The following is a 22,553-nucleotide window of genomic DNA, read 5'->3' as shown; positions in this document are numbered from 1 at the left end:
CTCATCAATGAACCACGAACCCGGATGATAAGGGGACTTCGAGGTCACGCAATGAACAGGATTCAAAGAGGGAGGGAAGGCGAGATGGATGAACAACGAACTGATGAGTCCACGCGGATCTCTGAAATCTACACACATACACAGACAATCAGGAAGGCTCCCTTTTTCTTTTTTGTGGGAGAGAGAGAGAGAGAGAGAGAGAGAGAGAGAGAGAGAGAGAGAGAGAGAGAGAGAGAGAGAGAGAGAGAGAGAGAGGAGGTTTGCTACGAGGCGGATAACAGAGGGCAGGAGCCAGTTTGTTCAAGCAAAGACCCCGACCCAGAGCCTCTCCGACCCCATCGCTCGTGAGTGGATGGAAGTAAGACAAATGTTTGGGTTTTTCACCTCTCCAAACAAGGGGAGGGAGCAAGGATAGACCAGACAGACAGACAGACAGAGACAGACCACCACCGCCCCGAAAACTACCCACTGACAAAACTCGATGATTGAGAATGTCTTGCCTTTTAAAAGCCCTTCCGCCAGGAACTATCAATTGGGTTATGGTAAACATCTCTAATTAATCTTCGCATTCGGGATAATTGATAACATTAGCTCATAAATCACTTTAGCCTCCGTAGTCATGGATGTAGTTAAAGAGAATAAACTTTGAAGATATCTAATTTATTCTGAAACATTCTTTCGCTTTTGGTTCCCTTGCGCGATCATGCAAAAACAAAAGAAAAAACAATTTCACCAAAATCTCCCGGAATCCATAATAGGTTGGTAGAATTTATTCTAAAAAAAAATAAGAAAAAATCCAGCCAATTAATGGTAGATAATTCTTACTGAATTTGTTTTAAAAATATATATATATATATATATATATATATAATTTCTTTTATATTATATGCAAGATCTGCCACAACTCCCTAACCTGATCTACCCAATTAGCGTAACAAGGTTGTAACAAGGTTGTATCTATGCTTGGATCATTCCGCTGTCCTTCCTATGTTGGAATGTGCTCGGCTAGATATCCCCATTTTAAGGTTCCTATGTTAGACTGTGCTTGGCTGAATCGCTATGCTTTGTTCATGATGGTGGAATATGTTCGTATGAATGCCTGTACTACGTTACCCTGTGCTATGTTAACTATGCTGGCTTGTGCTCGGTTGAATGTCCGTGCTATATTCTTTACGTTGTACTGTGCTCGGCTAATCGCTTTGCTATGTTCCCTATGTTGGACCGTCCTCGTATGAATATCTCTGCAATGTTTCACAGGTTGGAGTGTGCTTTGTTGAATCCCTGAGCTATGTTCCCTACGTCGGCTGAATCCCTGTGTTATATTCCTAGTGTCGGAATGTGCTCGGTTGAATCCCTATGTTATGCTCCTCTTGTAGGTCTGTGCTCGGCTGAAACCCTGCGTAATGTTCCCTGTGTTATATGTCCTCGGTTGAACCCCTGTGTTATTTTCCCTCTTTTATACGATGCTCTGCTGAATCCCTGCGCTGTGTTCCCTATGTTGGACTGTGCTCGGCTGAATCCGTGATATGATCCCTATGTTAGATTAGGTTAAATTCCTGTGCTATGTTCCTTAATGCTGAATTGTGCTCGGCTGAATCCCTTTGCTATGTTGCCTACGTTGGACTGGGCTCGTCTGAAACCCTGTTACGTGTTCCTTATGTTGGACTGTGCTTGGTTCAATTCGTGCCATGTTTCCTTTGTTAGACTGTGCCCAGCTGAATCCCTGCGCCATGTCTCCCATGCTGGTCTGCGCTAGGTTTAAAACAATGGCCTCCCATGCTGGCCAGTGTAGGCTCTGGCGTGGCTTCTGACGACACGCGTCGCCCCAGCAAATTCTCAATAAACAGTTTTGTTCTGTCGTAACCTTTGGTACGTGCCCGAACGAGCGGGAGGAGCGACAAGTCGATGAACGAGTGGGAGGAGGAGTAAGTAGATGAACGAGTGGGAGGAGGGACAAGTAGATGAACGAGTGGGAGGAGGAGTAAGTAGATGAACGAGTGGGAGGAGGGACAAGTAGATGAACGAGTGGGAGGAGGAGTAAGTAGATGAACGAGTGGGAGGAGGGGTAAGTAGATGAACGAGTGGAAGGAGGAGTAAGTAGATGAACGAGTGGGAGGAGGGGTAAGGAGATGAACGAGTGGAGGGAGGAGTAAGTAGATGAACGAGTGGGAGGAGGAGTAAGTAGATGAACGAGTGGGAGGAGGGACAAGTAGATGAACGAGTGGGAGGAGGGGTAAGTAGATGAACGAGTGGGAGGAGGAGTAAGTAGATGAACGAGTGGGAGGAGGGGTAAGTAGATGAACGAGTGGGAGGAGGGGTAAGTAGATGAACGAGTGGGAGGAGGGGTAAGTAGATGAACGAGTGGGAAGAGGGGTAAGTAGATGAACGAGCGGGAGCAGGGGGTAGGTGAACGAGCAGGAGGTGGTGGTAGGCGAACGAGCAGAGGGAGGGGCAGCTGGACGAGCAGAAGTAAGTGAACGAGCAGGAGGAGTGGACAGGTGAGCGAAGAAGAGACGAGAAAGGTGAGCGAAGAAGAAGAAGAGTAGACAGGAGAGCGAAGAGGAGTGGACAGGTGAGCGAAGAGGTGGAAGAGGAGGAGGAGGAGGAGGAGGAGACATGTGAGCGTGCAGGAGCGGACAGGCGAACGGACAGAACGAAGGGACAGGTGAGCCGAAACTGGCATCCTTAGAGCGACCTCCTGTGTGCACAAGAGGAGGAGGAGATCCCCCTCCCGGCCGACCATGACAACGAGAGGCGTCGCTGATGCCATCCACAGCTGGCAGGAGGCGTTGTCGAACCCTATGGCTTACAACACCACCAGTTTTAGTCTAGATCCAAGATCACCTCCTACTCTCTCTCTCTCTCTCTCTCTCTCTCTCTCTCTCTCTCTCACCAACTGGTGGTAGGAGCCGCGGGTGATGGACATGAGACTGTCTTCTTTAAATACTGTACCAGGCTGAGAAGGTCGACCTACCATCTGTCTGTCTCTCTCTCTCTCTCTCTCTCTCTCTCTCTCTCTCTCTCTCTCTCTCTCTCTCCCTCCCCCAACAACACCAGGACGCGATAAACTAACACCTTTAAAAGTATATATATATATATATATATATATATATATATATATATATATATATATATATATATATATAGTTTCGAACAGCGTGGGACGTGGTGGTAGCGGCCAGAACCTCCCCCCCGCAGAAGTTCCTGAAGGAGAGGGACGTGAGATGATGTTACGCGGCCAAGCTTTGACTGGTGGCGTAATTAACCCACCTCCTCCTCTTGAGGACCAGCGCCGCGTTCGATCCTTGACAACCACGACGACAACAAAGCTCGTCCTCAACGTTTACCAGCTCCTTGAGTACGAGGCCCCTGGCGACGTTTCTGACCTGATCGGCAACCCCGGGATATCACCATACTTGAGAGGCGTACCGTCCTGTTCAAAGGTCGTACCACCTTGTTCGAGGTCAGGTGAAGGTGGGAGGGGAAGGGGAGGTCATTCTGTATGGTAATGGAGTGTGGACGTGTCTTTAAAAGAAGAAACCGTGATGACAGGTGACCCCTTTAACGTGGGGAGTGGAGTGAGGAGAAGGGTGGGAAGTGGGAAACAGAAATGAAGGATAGAGACGTGTGGGAAAAGAATGAGAGAGGAAAGGCAGACAAAGATGGAGAGGTGTTTCTTAAACAGAATGGGCCCCTGGACACTGTTTGTAAGTGATAAAGGTGTTCGAGAAGTATGGAAAAGAAGAGGAAGAGAGAAGGACAAGGAGAGAGAGAGAGAGAGAGAGAGAGAGAGAGAGAGAGAGAGAGAGAGAGAGAGAGAGAGAGAGAGGCAATCATATATGAGAAAATGGGCGGGTGAAGAGAGAGCCTTTCATACAGGACTGTAGCCATAAGTGGAACGGCATTCCACGTCGCACTCTATTATAAACGAAGACCCTTACGTACATACGGCATTATGTAGTGGGACCAAATGGTCATACATGAGGGATACATATCCTCGCGACTCTGTCGGGTTATGTCTGGCGTTCATTGGAAACAATTTACTTGAATGTTTTACTGATGTGGTCTGATGGATGTCAACCCCCCCTCCTCCTCTTCTCTTGTTTTCTGTGCTCAAAGACCGACTGAAAACATTTAGAACATGGGGTGCCGCCCGGGAGGTAATGGATGCAGCTTGGCTTCCCACTGGCCAACCCCAACCCCTGTTCATCAGTGTTCATTATCATAACAATGGTTCATTTCGACTTCTCTTGTTCTTCAAAGCAATGTTCATCTCGGGCTTTGTCGTGATTCGTTGTTTCCTCGGATGTGTTCTTTTGCATGTTCTTCTTATGTTCTTCTTGATAGTTCTGATACAATTTTGTGCATTATAATGTTTTCCCAAGAATGTTCTCCTGTTCTTCCCCATGGCTTGATCTGTATAATCCTATTAGCTTTCTTTACCTCAACGTCGTTACTGAACATCATTATATACCCTTGGTTAAGACTGTTCTTCACAAAATTTATCTCGCATTATGTTTCAGGTACATAAGTGTTCTTAATGAGAATATTTCTTTATCATCCCTGGCAATTATCATCCCCGGCAATTATCATCCCTGGCAATTATCATCCCTGGCAATTATCATCCCCGGCAATTATCATCCCTGGCAATTATCATCCCGGCAATTATCATCCCTGGCAATTATCATCCCTGGCAATTATCATCCCCGGCAATTATCATCCCTGGCAATTATCATCCCTGGCAATTATCATCCCCGGCAATTATCATCCCTGGCAATTATCATCCCCGGCAATTATCATCCCCGGCAATTATCATCCCTGGCAATTATCATCCCTGGCAATTATCATCCCCGGCAATTATCATCCCTGGCAATTATCATCCCCGGCAATTATCATCCCCGGCAATTATCATCCCCGGCAATTATCATCCCTGGCAATTATCATCCCCGGCAATTATCATCCCTGGCAATTATCATCCCGGCAATTATCATCCCTGGCAATCATCATCCCTGGCAATTATCATCCCTGGCAATTATCATCCCCGGCAATTATCATCCCTGGCAATTATCATCCCTGGCAATTATCATCCCTGGCAATTATCATCCCCGGCAATTATCATCCCTGGCAATTATCATCCCTGGCAATTATCATCCCTGGCAATTATCATCCCCGGCAATTATCATCCCTGGCAATTATCATCCCTGGCAATTATCATCCCTGGCAATTATCATCCCTGGCAATTATCATCCCTGGCAATTATCATCCCTGGCAATTATCATCCCTGGCAATTATCATCCCTGGCAATCATCATAACAAGCTTCCACATCACACTCTTGTTAGGAACAGTGACTCTTTACTTTTCGAAGCTTCAGGCCAAGGTTGAACCTATGCTTCATCAGAGAGGAACGGGTGAATCTCCGTATATATATACTCGAGAACGTCTCGGGGATTCAGAGGAAAAGTTTATGATCTTAGTTCTGAACGAGCGGTTCGTTGTAAGATGAACCATATAAAAAAAACGATCGTTGTAAGATAGATAACAATCTAAAACGAGGTGAAATTGCGATAGATGGATAGTTAAGGAAAGAGGATTAACGGTAAGAAAACAATAATAATGGATGTCTACGAGAACGATGTTTCGAAGCTGCTTCGAACAAGGGTATCAACACAACCTCGAACAAGAGAAGGATCACTTCTCGAGTAACACTGTTTCATTCCTATACTCGACCGCTACTTCGAACACAATGCTGAACTCTATTTCGAAAATGGACTTCACTATATATATATATACATATTTTTTTTTCTTTCCCCCCCCCACCTCCCTCCGAACGAAGGAAACTGAATCATTTCGAAAACCTACTCTCTCGATCGTGAGCAGAAGCATCCTCGAATAAAGGCGGATGAATCAATGCCTAAAACAAAGGCTTCGCCTCGCGAAATATACGACAAGAATCAAAACAGTGCCGAGCTATTCTCGAACCCGGGCGTCGCGTCCCCCCTCCCACTCTGCTGTATGTGAGTAACGCGAGTGATAACCACATTTGGTTGCAATATCCGCCGGAACCCACCCCTCTCATCATTCTTCCACAGTGTCCCCACATCACCTGGTCATTTGGCTGCAGTGTGTCCACCAGCCTAAGGTTAGAAAGTGATACACACACACACACACACACACACACACGGAGGGGTTTGTGGCTAGACGAAAATGACTTGTCCTTTTGGTTACGCTTGCCCAACAGTGACATCTAACGTTCTGAAATATACTATAGCTTTCCAGCTATGATCATCCACCAGCCTATAGATAGATAGATTGACAGATAGAAAACAGGATGATAGTACGGAAACGAACGGGGTTAGAGCCCAAACATACCTCAACGCTTCGACCATTCAAAGGTCTTCCACAGGGGATACTGATTCCAGCATTCGGCGTGTCGCTCTCTGATTGGATCGCATGTCCTGCTGCCTCCACTCGTTCACAGCGATCTCCACTGCCTGACTTAACCAGCAGATGAACCCAGACCTTATGTTTACATTGTCTTTGGTAGCGACGTAAGCCGCTTCTCATGTCGTTCTCATTTGTTTGCTTAGGCCTTCGTGCAATATTCTCGCCCCTTCCCACTTCGGTAGATGTCCCTGTTCGTCCACAGGGAAAGGCATGGGAAAACAAAAGGATCGATCAGCATAAGGCTGACTTTAGAAACCACAGGACATCCTTAGCCAGGTACCCAACTCACTGACCATCCCCAGGGAGAGGATGAACAGCTTGGTAGACTGTCGGACGACTGCTGTGACTAGGATTCAAAGCTATGCCGGCTCGACCCTGGTTGGCTCATGAATGCGTCATGGTCACGAACCCTAACCGGTGCACCACGGAGGCCCCTGATGTATACCTTTCCAAACAAGGCATCTACGAGTCTGGGATATACGTTCCCAGGTGTCATATCCACCAGTCTGGGATATAGCTTTCGCACAGCGTATTCCACCAGTCTGGGATAAAGCTTTTTAGCAGTCACATCAGCCAGCTTGGGACATAGCTTTCCCACAAGTGACATCCACTGTCCTAGTATATACATAGCTTTCCCACAGCATTGACATCCACCACCTGGTATACAGATTTCCCACTACAGTGACATCCATCGACTTGAGATATTGTAGCTTTCCCTCTGCAGTGACATCCACCGTCCTGCTATATAATAGCTTTCCCAGGGCAGTGACATCAACCATCCTGCTACACAGCTTTTCCCACGGCAGTGACATCAACCATCCTGCTACACAGCTTTTCCCACGGCAGTGTGACATCCACCTATGGCCGGTCAATACGGATGTCGCTGATCCAATGGCCGCCATTTCGAGGGCAATCTGGTGATGGCCCAGTTCAATCCCAAACTGTTGTCCCGTCAACATACTGCTGTCACATTTCACTCACTCCTTCCACACATGACCCCGCGAGAGTGCCTGGATTTGAGGTCACTGGGCATTCTGTGGGGTCATATCTCACACACAGTTTTAAACCTTTTGTTGCCCTTCTGCTACATGTTAATGTCTTTATAACGACACACACACACACACACACATATATATATATATATATATATATATATATATATATATATATATATATATGTATGCTGAGACGGCATGGGCAACTGAAGCAATCTATCTAGTACTCTCTCTCTCTCTCTTCCTATATCTACCCAACCATCTCTCTATCTATCTATCTATCTATCTCCCCTCGTGTAGCCATCTGTTCCATGTAACAAGTCTCATCTCACACCCTTTGTCCTATCCCCTATCAAAAGCCCTACTCCCTCTCAACCCCGTCTCGCTCAGACCCCTATCTAAAGCCATTTTCACTAAACCTGCCAGCAATACCTATCTTCTACACCCACGATTTATTCCTCTCACTCCCTGTACATCCCCTCCGAGAGGCTCTCCAGCAATGCGCACTTTCCACAGTGGACATATGAAAGCCTAAGATACATGGTGTGTATCAATACTCTATATATCCATTTGTATAACTTGGGAATTAAGGATACTGTTGTTAACCTTCAGCAGATAACTTTGTCATAGACCATCATGTCTTCTGTTATCTGGCATTCCTATGTACTGTCCTTCAGCAGATAACCTCGTCATACAACACCAGGTCTTCTGTCATCTGGCTTTCCCATGCACTGTCCTCCAGTAGATAACTTCGCCATAGACCACAAGGTCATCTGTCATTTTACTTTCCCATGTAACATTGAGGGAGACGATCCCTGAAGACGAGGAAAATGATAAGATTGAAGAGACTAATGTACACGTTTCGTGAACTCATCTGAAGCCCTTTGAAGAAAGACAGTATTTTCTGGCCGGTGACTTCCGTACGTCTGTCAACATTCAATGTACGATCGCATCCTGCTCTTACAGAATTAGAAAAAGTATTGAACCCTAAAACTTCTTGGATCTCTGTCGCCGTCGGAAGTACGACTTCGTGAGGCCCCCGGCAACTTGTGGAGTTGGAGAGGGACATTCTTCTTGATTTCGCTGTTGTACCCCAGCCATGATCTCTAAAGCTGACTCGGATTGGATTGTCTTTCTCTGCCCTGCAGGAGAAAGTAGATGAGTGACTGGACCACAGTAGAGAACCAAGGTTGATCTAGTGGGTAGTTGCGTCTTCAGGAAGTGCTTCGAGGTTTGTACCGAGCGCCGTCTGTTAAAAGGATTTCTGGGCCTGATGAAGTCGGGTGTTCTGGTCTTTTTCTTTCTTCTTCTTCTTCAGTCGTGGTATAGAGAAAGAAAGAGAGAGAGGCAATAGTGTCTTTAGGGGGCCTGAACCCACGGACCAGTGGCGGCCACTGTAGTGGTCCGAACACAAGAGCCGTGCAGTTCAGAGGGACCCACTGAAGCGAGTTCCTCTTGGTGCTAAAACGGACAAGAGTTTGTAACTGGTCCACTCAGGCTGGAAGCCCCACTCTGGTTAATGGTAAACCTACTCTGGAACTCGAGAGGAGGGTTGCCCCCCATAAGAGTAGTTAGGGGGCCCAAAGGTTTAGCCGTCTAAAAGCTTAGTTGTTTGCGGTGCAGAAGCCAAAGGGTTGTTAGGAGGGTGACAGTAAATTTTCGGCTTAACGAACATTTCATTTGCAAAACTCGCATGAACTGCAGCGTTGAAAGCAAAGCCAAAAATCTAAAGATTATCCACACGCACTTTTTGACGATTACCACGTTCAGTTATTCTGTTTCAGGGGCCAAGTAATTATTTTTCATGCCATGTGTCCACTACGTGTAGGAGAAAGTATATATATATATATATATATATATATATATATATATATATATATATATATATATATATATATATATATACTTCTTTTTGATGTATCTACAATGGACAATTCATCTTTAAGAAATCGCGTGTTGTAGAAAACTTAAAATAAAGCTATAATTTTTTGTGTCTCCCTTTCATCTAAAATTCTAAAATCATCAAAAAAAAAGTATATCTTGTTCTTAGCAAATACATCATATATATACATATATATATATATATATATATATATATATATATATATATATATATATATATATATATATATATACATATATATATATATATATATATATATATATATATATATATATATATATATATATATATATATATATATATATATCATGCAACTGAATTTCAACCAAAAATCGTGACATCTGGACTCCCAAGAGAAAGCAGCTCCCGGTGCTCGACCGTGATATCCCCCTCACGAAAGTCCAGCATTACTCACGGGCCCGAGACAAGGCTATCCCAAGAGCTTCTTCTATAATCATAAATCTCGCTTCTCCAACCTCTCTGACTTGTGGCAAGATCTCGTACACGAGCGAGGTCTTAACGCATGAAATACACATCCTCTTGGTACTGGATCTTCCCCATTTCGCGCCTCGATTTAGAAAATAATTAATGAGTCCCTCCCATCCCACACCCACCCCCCTTTTTTTCTTTCCCCCCTTGCTGGAAGGCTCGTTCTTTATCTTCATGGAGTGCTGGCGCAGCCAAGCACCCTTTCATCTTGCAAGCACTGCAGTGTCGAGAGGAGGAGGAGGAGGAGGAGGAGGAGGAGGCGGAGGAGGAGGAGGAGGAGGAGGAGGAGGAGGAGAAGGAGTGTCTGACTAGCAAAATCATTGTCTGCAAGAGAAAAGCGAGGAAGTCGTGTGCGCTTAAAGGTGAGTCCCACAGCAGGAGGCTCCCCTGGGAATAGAAAAAAAGAGAAAAAAAAAAAAAGAGCGGGAGAAAAGTCTTACAGTCCGGTATTGAGGGAATTGCTTAAGTCTGTTGCTTAAGGTGATGATCCAATTGCTGCTATAACACAGCCTCCTTCTTCTTTCAAGTCTGTGGGTATCGAAGATGGCAATCGACCTGTACAACGCGGGCGATGTCGCACACACACACACACACACACACACACACACACACACACACACACACACAGACACACAATATATATATATATATATATATATATATATATATATATATATATATATATATATATATATATATATGAGTGTGTGTGTGTGTGTGTGTGTGTGTGTGTGTGTGTGTGTGTGTGTGTGTGTGTGTGTGTGTTCTGGGGGAGTAATCACCCGATGGGAGAGTCATTTCTGGACGAGACAAGAGGCAAGGGCTGCGTTTGGCCAGATGCACACTGTCTGCTGCTGGGTGGCGCCTTCACAGTGTGTGACCGAGATGCAAACAGAACCGCTGTGATTCCGAGGCGAAATTGACGCAATTCCTAAGGGAATATCACAGGACATGGTTGAAGAATCAACGTGAACTCTATCAATGTAATTCCGAGAAGAATCGATATAAATCATGAATCAAGACGCAAAAAGGTTGGTTCATTTGATATAAGTTCCGAACCTAATGAAAGCGATTCACACAAACAATAACAAAAAGCATTTCTGGACTGTGATAACCTACCCAACAAGACATCAGCCACCAATCAACTCAGCTGACTAGCCAATAAACTCTCTCAAGGTGGGTCCAGTCGTCGACCACCTAGCCACACAGCAAACTACCCAACAGCACCAAACCAGCTTGGTGACCAGATGACCAATCAAAACTTCAACCAATCAGCTGTACAGCCGGGTAGCAATTGAACCAATTACCCGAATCACCCGTAGGCGAAGCTATAGTATGCAAATATTTCATGGCGAAAACAAAGAAGGAATATATATATATATATATATATATATATATATATATATATATATATATATATATACATAATGTATATTCCTCTTGGCAGCTAACTGGAGGAAATATGTAAGCTACCAGCTCACGGCAACTTCGTCCGTACGTGCTACATATTCGTATGTACACGGACGACCTAACCACCAGAGCACCTAAGGTTTGGCTGACGATGAACGTAATATCTGGTCAGTTGGATGTGCAAGACCATATCTTGGATATATATGCAAGACTTAATCTTTTATATATATATATATATATATATATATATATATATATATATATATATATATATATATATATATATATACTAACTGGGTTGTCGTAAATAAAGCAATTACCAGAGAAACTCTGCCACCATTGTCTGTATCCATTATAGTCCTCTCAGTGGCTGGGAAGGACTCAAGTAATACAATGTGTGTGCATCAAAACTCAGATGACCTGTGTTCCGAAAAAAATATAAAAATACCTTGCAGAACTAACTTACGTATTGTTTCAACAAACCACGTCAATTTTGCATTTTACTTACCCTCATCTTCTATAGACTTTCTGCTTCCAGATGCATCACATCTTTTCAAAAGCAGTTAACCTCTCGGCTCTTATATATATACATATATATATATATATATATATATATATATATATATATATATATATATATATATATATATATATATATATATATATGCTCGTCACATTTACAAAGAGGTCCTCACTTCCGTCAACAGAGATGAGGCTAAAGACAGAAGAACGGTCGGAAAAAAGACATACCTGGCTATAAGAACACCAGACAAAGGTACTGACAAAAGGCAAATCCAGACTTTACACCTTGAAGACTGGCTTAAACTGGAGATTCCAGCAGCACCTACTTCTTCAAAAGTGGGTCACTGGTTTAACTGGAGGTCTCGAGTGCCCTTATTCTTCAAGACTGGAAGTTCCAGCTGCCTAAGCTCTTCAAAAGTGGGTCACTAGTTTATCTGGAGGTCCCGAGTGCCCTTATTCTTCAAGACTGGAAGTCCCAGCTGCCTAAGCTCTTCGGAATGGGTCACCTGTTTAACTGGAAGCCCCGAGTGCCCTTATTCTTCAAGACTGGAAGTTCCAGCTGCCCAAACTCTTCAGGCATGGGTCACCGGTTTAACCGGAGGTCCTGAGTGCCCTCATTCTTCAAGACTGGAAGTTCCAGCTGCCCTAGTGCTTCAAGATTGGATTTTTCTTCTAGTGGGAGACGCTGACCGGCAATAACAGCAAGGATGGATGACATGCGAGCTCTCGAAAGCCCAAGTCTTCCTGTATCACATTCCAGCTGGACGTAATTGAATGGGGAGACCAACCCAGGTTTGATTACCGGCCTGGAGATGCTGGCGACGAAGAACTGGAAGCCTGGAATGGAACCTCGTCCGGGAGGGTAAGAGAGAATCTTATGCATGCACGCAAGAAAACGGGGGAAGTTTAGAAGTGGGTGATAGAGAAAATGGAAGGAGGACCATCGGAGGAAGCTATCTGAATGCTCTATAAGCAGTAAAGCATGCTAACCTCCGGAACACGATCGTGAGGCTTTTAAGTACGACCGTACGACTCTTGAGCATGACGGTATAGCCCTTAAGCACGATGGTACGACCCTTGATCACGATGGTATAGCCCTTAAGCACGATGGTACGACCCTTGATCACGATGGTATAGCCCTTAAGCACGATGGTACGACCCTTGATCACGATGGTATAGCCCTTAAGCACGATGGTGCGACCCTTTAACACGACGGTATGACCCCTTGAGCACGACGGTAAGGGCCTTTGAGCACGACGACACGACTTTTGGACACGACAGTATTATTACCCTTGAACACAAAAGTATAATGACATGAGACCCATTACACACCACCAGACCAAATGACCAAAGTGGAACATGAGATTTCCCCTTCTACATTCCTCCATCACATCTCCCTAAAAAGAGATCCAGATGTAATGGAAGTCCTTCCATCACTGGCCGTGGCCGAGATGGAGCCCCACCTTCTTACCCATCCGTTCCCTCACGATTCCATCAATACCGTCAAATCGACACCTTTTTTTTTTTTTTTATTTCATCTCACGTATAGGCCAGCTTGTCCCCGCCTACCCCGTGTGTGTGTGTGTGTGTGTGTGTGTGTGTGTGTGTGTGTGTGTGTGTTGTACTGTTTGAGGAGGGAGTTTGACACTCGCAGGAGAGGCGCCCTCCAAACTCTTGAACCTTCTGTACTCCCGTATAACTCTTTTTTTAAACTCTTCTATGCTCTTCCAATATACCACATCCTCTTCCACGCTTTCACCTGCAAAAGAGTATTTCTTTCCATCGCTTTCAAGGCAAGTTTCTTTAGTTTCATTTCCGAGTTATGTCCTCGGGTTGTTTTACCTCAACAACTTCTCTTTTTTGAAAGAGCTATATACATTCTTCACATCGGGCATCCGTAACTCTATTATTATTTCTTCGGCTCCCCGTCGAAGCGGCCAGGAACTGTAGATGAATGCAGCTTGAGAGGTCGATATACGGAATATGTGATGTATACGCATCCGGCGGGGATGAAATGGTAGTAAACTGATGTCGAATCATTGTATTTTGGGGCGAACCAGAGGCAGAGATGAGCGCAAGGAAGACTGGAAAGACTCCAGAGGGGCGGACTCTTCTGAGAACCATATCGCGATATCATGATTCACACACCGTGATCTATTTCTCATTAGCCTTTATTTGCCGTACGTTATCCATTAGCCATCGTTTATCATACATTATCAATTGGCCTTCGTTTATCATGTTATCAAATGGCCTTCGTTTATCATACGTTATCAATTGGCCTTCATTTATCATACGTTATCAATTGGCCTTCATTTATCATACGTTATCAACTGGCCTTCGTTTACCGTACGTTATCTGATACTGAAATAGCTCTGTGTTGCCTTTTCTAAACATCTCACGCTGGGCTCATTTTTTTTTCTTTTGGTACATCTGAACGTACGATATAGTTCTGCATTTCATTTCATTTTCCATTCCTTTTTTGAAGCTCGTCCCAGGCATATATGTTGCATGGTAACTGCCTGTCATTTGCAGCCGTTCACTGATGACTCGCCAGCAAAGTGGACGATCAGTTCATAAAGGGTGGGTGGTGGCGGATGACATCCCACCCTCAACCACCCACACCCACCACCACCCTCCATCATCAGTCTGGAACTGAGGGATCTTAAAAAGGATGGGTGATCAAGTCGCCCCTTCACTCTTCTCTCTTCCATCATTGACAAGTTTGAGGTCCTTTGAGGCTTATAAGGTCCTTGTCTTGTAAAGCAGCTCTGTTAATTCTGGTGGTGCCAGCTTTGTTGCCCTCCTTTGGACTTTTTGTTGCCCACCTCTGGACCTTCTCTATTAGCTCTTCTCTCTGCGGTTTTTTTTTTTTTTTTTTTTGCCCTCCTCTGGACCTTCTCTATTAGCTCCTCTCTCTGCGTTTCTTTTGTTGCCCTCCTCTGGACCTTCTCTTTTAGCTCTTCTCTCTGCGTTTTTTGTTGCCCTCTTCTGGACCTTCTCTATTAGCTCTTCTCTCTGCGTTTTTTTGTTGCCCTCCTCTGGACCTTCTCTATTAGCTCTCTCTCTCTCTCTCTCTCTCTCTCTCTCTCTCTCTCTCTCTCTCTCTCTCTCTCTCTCTCTGTGCTTTTTCTAAGGTACGGTGACCAAACGTGAGAAGCATATTCTAGTTTTTGGCTCCAAGTGAGAGCAACTGGCCGAATATTTCCTTCGTCAATCATCTTCGGTGCTGTTCTAACACTTGCCAGAGGTGGAGACAAGACTGTCTCCTCCAGTATTCTCCAAATGTGGGACTCTGTCGACAGGTTAGGGACAACATCGGCTCTCCCAAATCCCACAGGATCCCGAAGCTCATTCCCTACTGGATATAGTCATCAAATTGAGTTCTTCTTTCACTCTGTCCCATCCTCATTAATGTGTGTGTGTGTGGTGTGTGTGTGTCTGTGTGTCCGTGTGTAATCTAACGAAGTAAGCGTATATGACCAAAACATTTTCCCCAAGAGAATAGAAGCTACACACACACACACACACACACACACACACACACCTTCACACACACACACACACACACACACACACACACACACACCTTCACACACACACACACACACACCTTCACACACACTGCCCTGTCTTCATACTAAGAGTGCTCTGGCTTCGGGCCACGGAAGGAAAGCTTTTCACCTAAAGCTTTTAAGCTGATAAACAAAAAAAGAGCCCTTTATCTGTTAGACGCCCCCCCACCCACCCACCCACCCACCCACCCACACACACACACACACCCACCCACACACACACACACACCCACCCACACACCCACCCACCCACACACACACACACACACACACACACACACACACACACACACACACACACACACACACTTCAGGAAACCAGCACAACGTTCTTCCTGGAGATAATGAATGACCTCACCTTCACCTTTGCCGTTCCAGCCCGACGATGACTGCGGTACGAGCGCTGCCGCTGCGTCCCCTCCACTTGGTCCTCCTCCTACGCCTGGCAGGTGAGAAACAGTCCCTTTGTTTACATTCTACTAAGCTTTTTGTGTGTGTACAAGATATAGGTGTTAGATTTTGTTTGCCTTAAAATGAAAGCTTTATATATATATATATATATATATATATATATATATTTTTTTTTTTTTTATTTTTTTTTTTTTTTTTTATACTTTGTCGCTGTCTCCCGCGTTTGCGAGGTAGCGCAAGGAAACAGACGAAAGAAATGGCCCAACCCCCCCCCCCCCATACACATGTACATACACACGTCCACACACGCAAATATACATACCTACACAGCTTTCCATGGTTTACCCCAGACGCTTCACATGCCTTGATTCACTCCACTGACAGCACGTCAACCCCTGTATACCACATCGCTCCAATTCACTCTATTCCTTGCCCTCCTTACACCCTCCTGCATGTTCAGGCCCCGATCACACAAAATCTTTTTCACTCCATCTTTCCACCTCCAATTTGGTCTCCCTATATATATATATATATATATATATATATATATATATATATATATATATATATATATATATATATATTCGCCATTTCCCGCGTTAGCGAGGTAGCGTTAAGAACAGAGGACTGAGCCTTTGAGGGAATATCCTCACTTGGCCCCCTTCTCTGTTCCTTCTTTTGGAAAATTAAAAACGAGAGGGGAGGATTTCCAGCCCCCCCGCTCCCTTCCCTTTTAGTCGCCTTCTACGACACGCAGGGAATACGTGGGAGGTATTCTTTCTCCCCTATCCCCAGGGATGATATATATATATATATATATATATATATATATATATATATATATATATATATATATATATATGACTGACAGTTATCTCCAATCATCCACATATCCTCACACCTCGCAAACTGATACCCCCCTTACCCCACTACCACGTACCCGCTTCCCAAGCCTGCACAAGACACTCGCGCTTCCTAATTCTTCATATTCGCCTTCATACTCCGTGACGTCCGGAGGGTCGGGTCTCATCTCCGTGCCTGATGAAGAGCGAGGGAGGGAGGTGGGAGGGGGCAATCTCACGTTACACTCTCTTCGAGAACGGCCACAATGCTGATGGTGGACGGCAGTGATGGGTTAAGTGGCGTGATGACTCTGGAAGCGACACTGTGGGTGTGTGTGGGTGTGGGTGGGTGGGTGGCTGGGTGTGTGTGTGGGTGTTTGTGTGTGGGGGGGTCTGTCCCTGTGTGTGTGTGTGTGTGTGTGTGTGTGTGTGTGTGTGTGTGTGTGTGTGTGTGTGTGTGTGCAAGCAGATAAAGGCTGTAAACGAAAACATTTAAAAAAAAAAAAAAAGCACACAAGATGACTTCGAAATAGAAGCGAAAGAGAGAGAGAGAGAGAGAGAGAGAGAGAGAGAGAGAGAGAGAGAGAGTCAGTCAAGCTTTATATAACACTGCACATTTACAGGCCATCAAGACAACCCAAAGGAGGCGGGGAGAAAAAAAGAGAAAAAAAGATGATTGATACATCAAGACGTCCAAGAGCCAAGTACTATAATGGATGGGGGTAAAAAGGGAGAGAGAGGTCTTAAATACCCCAGAAACTTCTCCTTCAACTTTTCGCCAGGTGAAAGCAGGAGAGACTCAAAGTGGACAAGCACAGACATTATCTTGAAAGGTTGAATTTGAATATGTATCAATCAGGGGCAGAAGAAAACCCCGTCTCTCGCCTCGGAATGAAGGTAAAAACCGGTTGCCTCCCCCGGTTTTGCGTGAAGTTAAGAAACCAAATCACTCAGGGTTTGGAACGAGATAAATCGTGTCTCTTTGGGATTTTTGAGTGGAGGAAAACCTGTCGCAAATATATATATATATATATATATATATATATATATATATATATATATATATATATATATATATATATATATATATTCCTACGAGTCCACGAGGAAAAATGAAACACGATTTCTCAAGTGCACTTTCGTGTAATAATCACATCATCAGGAATAATTTGATCACACGCAAAATTGTGATCCTTTCCAACAATATATATATATATATATATATATATATATATATATATATATATATATATATATATAACAAGAAGCTTTTGCTTTACGATATCCTGGTTCGCCAAATGGGCTGGAGTTAAATCTTGTATTAGAAAAGTCTGGGGGCTGTGTCCATCATTGTGGGGGGGGGGGGGGGGGGGGGGGGGGGGAAGGAGGAGGAGGAGGAGGAGGAGAGACTACAACAATGTCGCGATCAAATGAATTCTCAAATTGACATGGATGTTCCGAAGAGGCCTTTGACGGAGTCGGGTCTGACCTAGTGTTCCTATCTGTGTCACAGGGTCTGTCCTCTGCGACACAGGGCCTGGCTTCTGTGCCAAGGGGCCGGACTTCTGTGCCATTGGACCTGACGTCTGTGCCAGTGCCTGACTTGTGTCACAGGAAACTGACTTCTGTGTCACAGGAAACTGACTTCTGTGCCACAGGGGCCTAAACTCTGTGCCGCAGGATCTAACATCTGTGTCACAGGGCCTTAGCATCTATGCCACAAGGCCTGAACATCTGTGCCACAGGGTCTTAACATCTGTGCCACAGGGCCTTAACATCTGTGCCACGGAGCCTTAACATGTGCCACAGGGCCTAACATCTGTGCCACAGGACCTTAACATCTGTGCCACAGAGCCTTAACATCTGTGCCACAGGGTCTTAATATCCGTGCCACAGAGCCTTAAAATCTGTGCCACAGGACTTTAACATATGTGCCACAAAGCCTTAACATCTGTGCCACAGGACCTTAACATGTGCTACAGGGCCTCAACATCTGTGCCACAGGACCTTAACATGTGCCACAGGGCCTCAACATCTGTGCCACAGGACGTTAACATGTGCCACAGAGCCTTAACATCTGTGCCACAGGACCTTAACATGTTCCACAGGGCCTCAACATCTGTGCCACAGGACCTTAACATGTGCCACAGGGCCTTAACATCTGTGCCACAGGACCTTAACATGTGCCACAGGGCCTCAACATCTGTGCCACAGGACCTTAACATGTGCCACAGGGCCTCAACATCTGTGCCACAGGACCTTAACATGTGCCACAGGGCCTCAACGTCTGTGCCACAGTGCCTGACCGTCTGTGCCACAGTGCCTGAACGTCTATGCCACAGTGCCTCAACATCTGTGCCACAGTGCCTGACCGTCTGTGCCGCTGTACATGACTTCCACGCCTCACAGCGCCTGACGTGTGTGACACAGGTCCTCGACGGCCACGTGACAGGAGGGGATATCTCTCCCACGGTCGTGTGTCGAGTGGAAACATCAGAGGCCCCCCCGAGCAGAGGCCCCCCCGATCAGAGGCCCCCCCCCCCGATCAGAGCCCCCCCCCCCCCGAGCAGAGAACGCTGGTGAAGTGACGCTGTCGGCCATGACAGCCGGGGCTGACAATGACAGCCGGAGCTGACACTTCAGTCCCTCCTACTCTCTCTCTCTCTCTCTCTCTCTCTCTCTCTCTCTCTCTCTCTCTCTCTCTCTCTCTCTCCTATCTATTTACCTATTCTATCTATCTATCTCTATCTATCTATCTTTTCATCCATTGGGGTTTAACCTGCGTCGCGAGAAGAACATGTCTCCATAAGCCCTCCCCCCCCACGCCTCTCTCTCTCTCTCTCTCTCTCTCTCTCTCTCTCTCTCTCCCTCCAGGGGGTCGCAAAACACGGAGGAGATAAACTTATCTCGTTCCCAGAGGAGGAAATCCTTCATGCAGCCTCGACACCTACAACGAGTCCGAGGCGCCTTTTTCCCCTTGACCTGGGGGAGAGGAGAGAGAGAGAGAGAGAGAGAGAGAGAGAGAGAGAGAGAGAGAGAGAGAGAGAGAGAGAGAGAGAGAGAAAGAGGAGAGCTTGATTACTGTATCAAAAGAAAAAGAGAGTGATCTCCGACGGAGGTAAACCATGTGGGAGAAGCAGGCAGGAGAACTGGTCAACATGGGAGACGAAGGCGATGGTTTGCAGTACCTTCCAGTCTGCTAAGGAAACTTGAAGGTTGCCCGGCACACGTCCAGGCCACAGAAGTAAGTACTGGAGGACCAGATACATGAGGGATATAGCATCCTTCTCCTACACACACACACACACACACACACACACACACACACACTCTAGCAAGGATTTAAACATGTACACTTATGATGACAGACTTGTAACATGAGCCCACATAACTGATTTCCAAAGACCCTAGCAATGAAAGGGGAATCAGACATAACCGACATATCTTATCAAACATATCTTAACCTCAGATAAAACAAAAGAAAATGTTCCAACGTTTTCACTATAACAGTTAAAGGAACAGGAAACGGAGAGTTAGGGAGCGATGGAACCTTTACACCAGAACTGCCTTTTCAACACGTCAGCTGTCTCGAATGACCTCGACCCAAGCTGCTTGAACGAGGTCAGAGGGGCAAGTGATGTGTCCCCATCACCAAAAATATCTCAAAGAGATCGCAAGCGGAAGATAAGGTGCCCAAAGACGGGAAACAACAGGAGGCAGAGGCCAGTCCTGTATATAGAGAAGGAGATAAGAAATGTGTCTCGAATCACTGCATTGTCACTGGTCTTGTAGGCCAAGTGATGGAAGATGAATAAGACGGAATCATCGGATCTCTAGATCATGGATTGGTATCACACAACCATCATGGTGTCCACTATCAAACGTCGCTGAAGTTTCAAACGTAACATGTCACAACTGGTGCTCAAGCGTACCCTCTGATGTAATACATTTGGTGCTCAAGCGTACCCTCTGATGTAATACATCTGGTGCTCAAGCGTACCCTCTGATGTAATACAACTGGTGCTCAAGCGTACCCTCTGATGTAATACATTTGGTGCTCAAGCGTACCCTCTGATGTAATACAACTGGTGCTCAAGCGTACCCTCTGATGTAATACAACTGGTGCTCAAGCGTACCCTCTGATGTAATACATCGGGTGCTCAAGCGTACCCTCTGATGTAATACAACTGGTGCTCAAGCGTACCCTCTGATGTAATACAACTGGTGCTCAAGCGTACCCTCTGATGTAATACATCGGGTGCTCAAGCGTACCCTCTGATGTAATACATTTGGTGCTCAAGCGTACCCTCTGATGTAATACAACTGGTGCTCAAGCGTACCCTCTGATGTAATACATCGGGTGCTCAAGCGTACCCTCTGATGTAATACATCTGGTGCTCAAGCGTACCCTCTGATGTAATACATCTGGTGCTCAAGCGTACCCTCTGATGTAATACATCTGGTGCTCAAGCGTACCCTCTGATGTAATACAACTGGTGCTCAAGCGTACCCTCTGATGTAATACAACTGGTGCTCAAGCATACCCTCTGATGTAATACATCTGGTGCTCAAGCGTACCCTCTGATGTAATACAACTGGTGCTCAAGCGTACCCTCTGATGTAATACAACTGGTGCTCAAGCGTACCCTCTGATGTAATACATCTGGTGCTCAAGCGTACCCTCTGATGTAATACATCTGGTGCTCAAGCGTACCCTCTGATGTAATACATCTAGACTCTTAAAAGCCATTCGTTAAAAGCACCACAGTAAAACCTGTTATGTAAATCAAAATCCCATGGAACAGTAGTACGAAGAATGATGAAGGATTAGTGTCTCGCTCACACAGACAGCCAGCACTGTGCTGTATTAAATGGCCAAAGCCTCAGACTGGTTGGACGTGACGAGTGGGGTGCCACAGGGGGTCGATCCTTGGCCCTTTTTCTCTTCATGACATATAATGATCCAGAGTTTTGGTATCGGTTATGTGAACTCCAAGTCTGGTAATGAAACAAAATTAGGAGAGATGGAGCTAGGGATGACTAAGACCCGTGAAATAATTCAAAAATAATTCAAAGATATCCGAACAAACTCGCCGAATGATCAGTAAAATGACGGATTATCAATTACCGTAGAGAGAAGTACTACCTATGCACTTTGGAGATGAGAATGCTCAACCATCTACGAAATATATGGAAATAAGTTACACAGAATGATGAAGAAAGGGATCTTAAGAGCTGCTATCAGCAACAATCTTCACGAAACAGAGTCTGCCAGTATATGATTAGTCAGTCCGAATATTAGGTTTCATGAGTTTGGAACATTAACTGCAAAATGCTAAAACCAATCCTAACTTTACTCAAACTTCCCAGTAAGACCACACCTTAAATACCCAGCACAGTTCTGGTCCCTAAACTACAGACAGGATGAGGAAAAGCAAGAACAAATACAAAGACTGACGACAAAACCTATTCCAGCCGTGAGGAAATCTGCGGTACGAAGAGAGAGAGAGAGAGAGAGAGAGAGAGAGAGAGACAGAGAGAGGGGCTGGGTACATCAGATCCCTTTTCTCTCTAAAGAAGCGTAGACGTTGCGTTAACCAAATACAAGTTGTTTTTTTTTCCAGATTTCTGAATAATATCGACAATATAAATGACATAAATCTTTTCGGAATACGAGGAAAAAAAAAGACGGTTACTAGGTCAAATGGAATTAAATCTAAATCTAAAGGATGTAATTCTGAGGTGGGGAAAAAAGTTTCGTTGTAAATAGAGACTTTGGAGATTTTGAACTTATCATATAGGTCGTTGATGCAAGACGACAGACACCATCGAAAATGAGCGTCTCCCAAGCGAATACAGCACCACGGGGGAAAAAAAACAACCATACATCTACATAAAGCTCTCTTTTACCTCATACCAGACCGTAAGCATATGTCGTAATGCAGCTAAGGATGGGATATAGGT

At 45.2% G+C, this 22,553-nt stretch overlaps 1 long non-coding RNA gene across 1 annotated transcript in view; it reads left to right on the top strand.

Annotated features, from left to right (window-relative positions):
• Positions 1 to 22,553, top strand: part of LOC139759881 (uncharacterized) — an 87,972-nt gene that overhangs the window by 40,482 nt on the left and 24,937 nt on the right. Inside the window, exon 2 of the long non-coding RNA XR_011715165.1 lies at positions 15,715 to 15,785. This is a non-coding gene — a long non-coding RNA (uncharacterized lncRNA). The remainder of the gene's footprint in view (positions 1 to 15,714; positions 15,786 to 22,553) is intronic.

This window comes from Panulirus ornatus, chromosome 3 (assembly GCF_036320965.1).
Source record: "Panulirus ornatus isolate Po-2019 chromosome 3, ASM3632096v1, whole genome shotgun sequence".
Lineage (NCBI taxonomy): Eukaryota > Metazoa > Arthropoda > Malacostraca > Decapoda > Palinuridae > Panulirus > Panulirus ornatus.
Note: the sequence above shows the minus strand (reverse complement) of the source record. Positions and strands in the feature narration are given on the sequence as shown.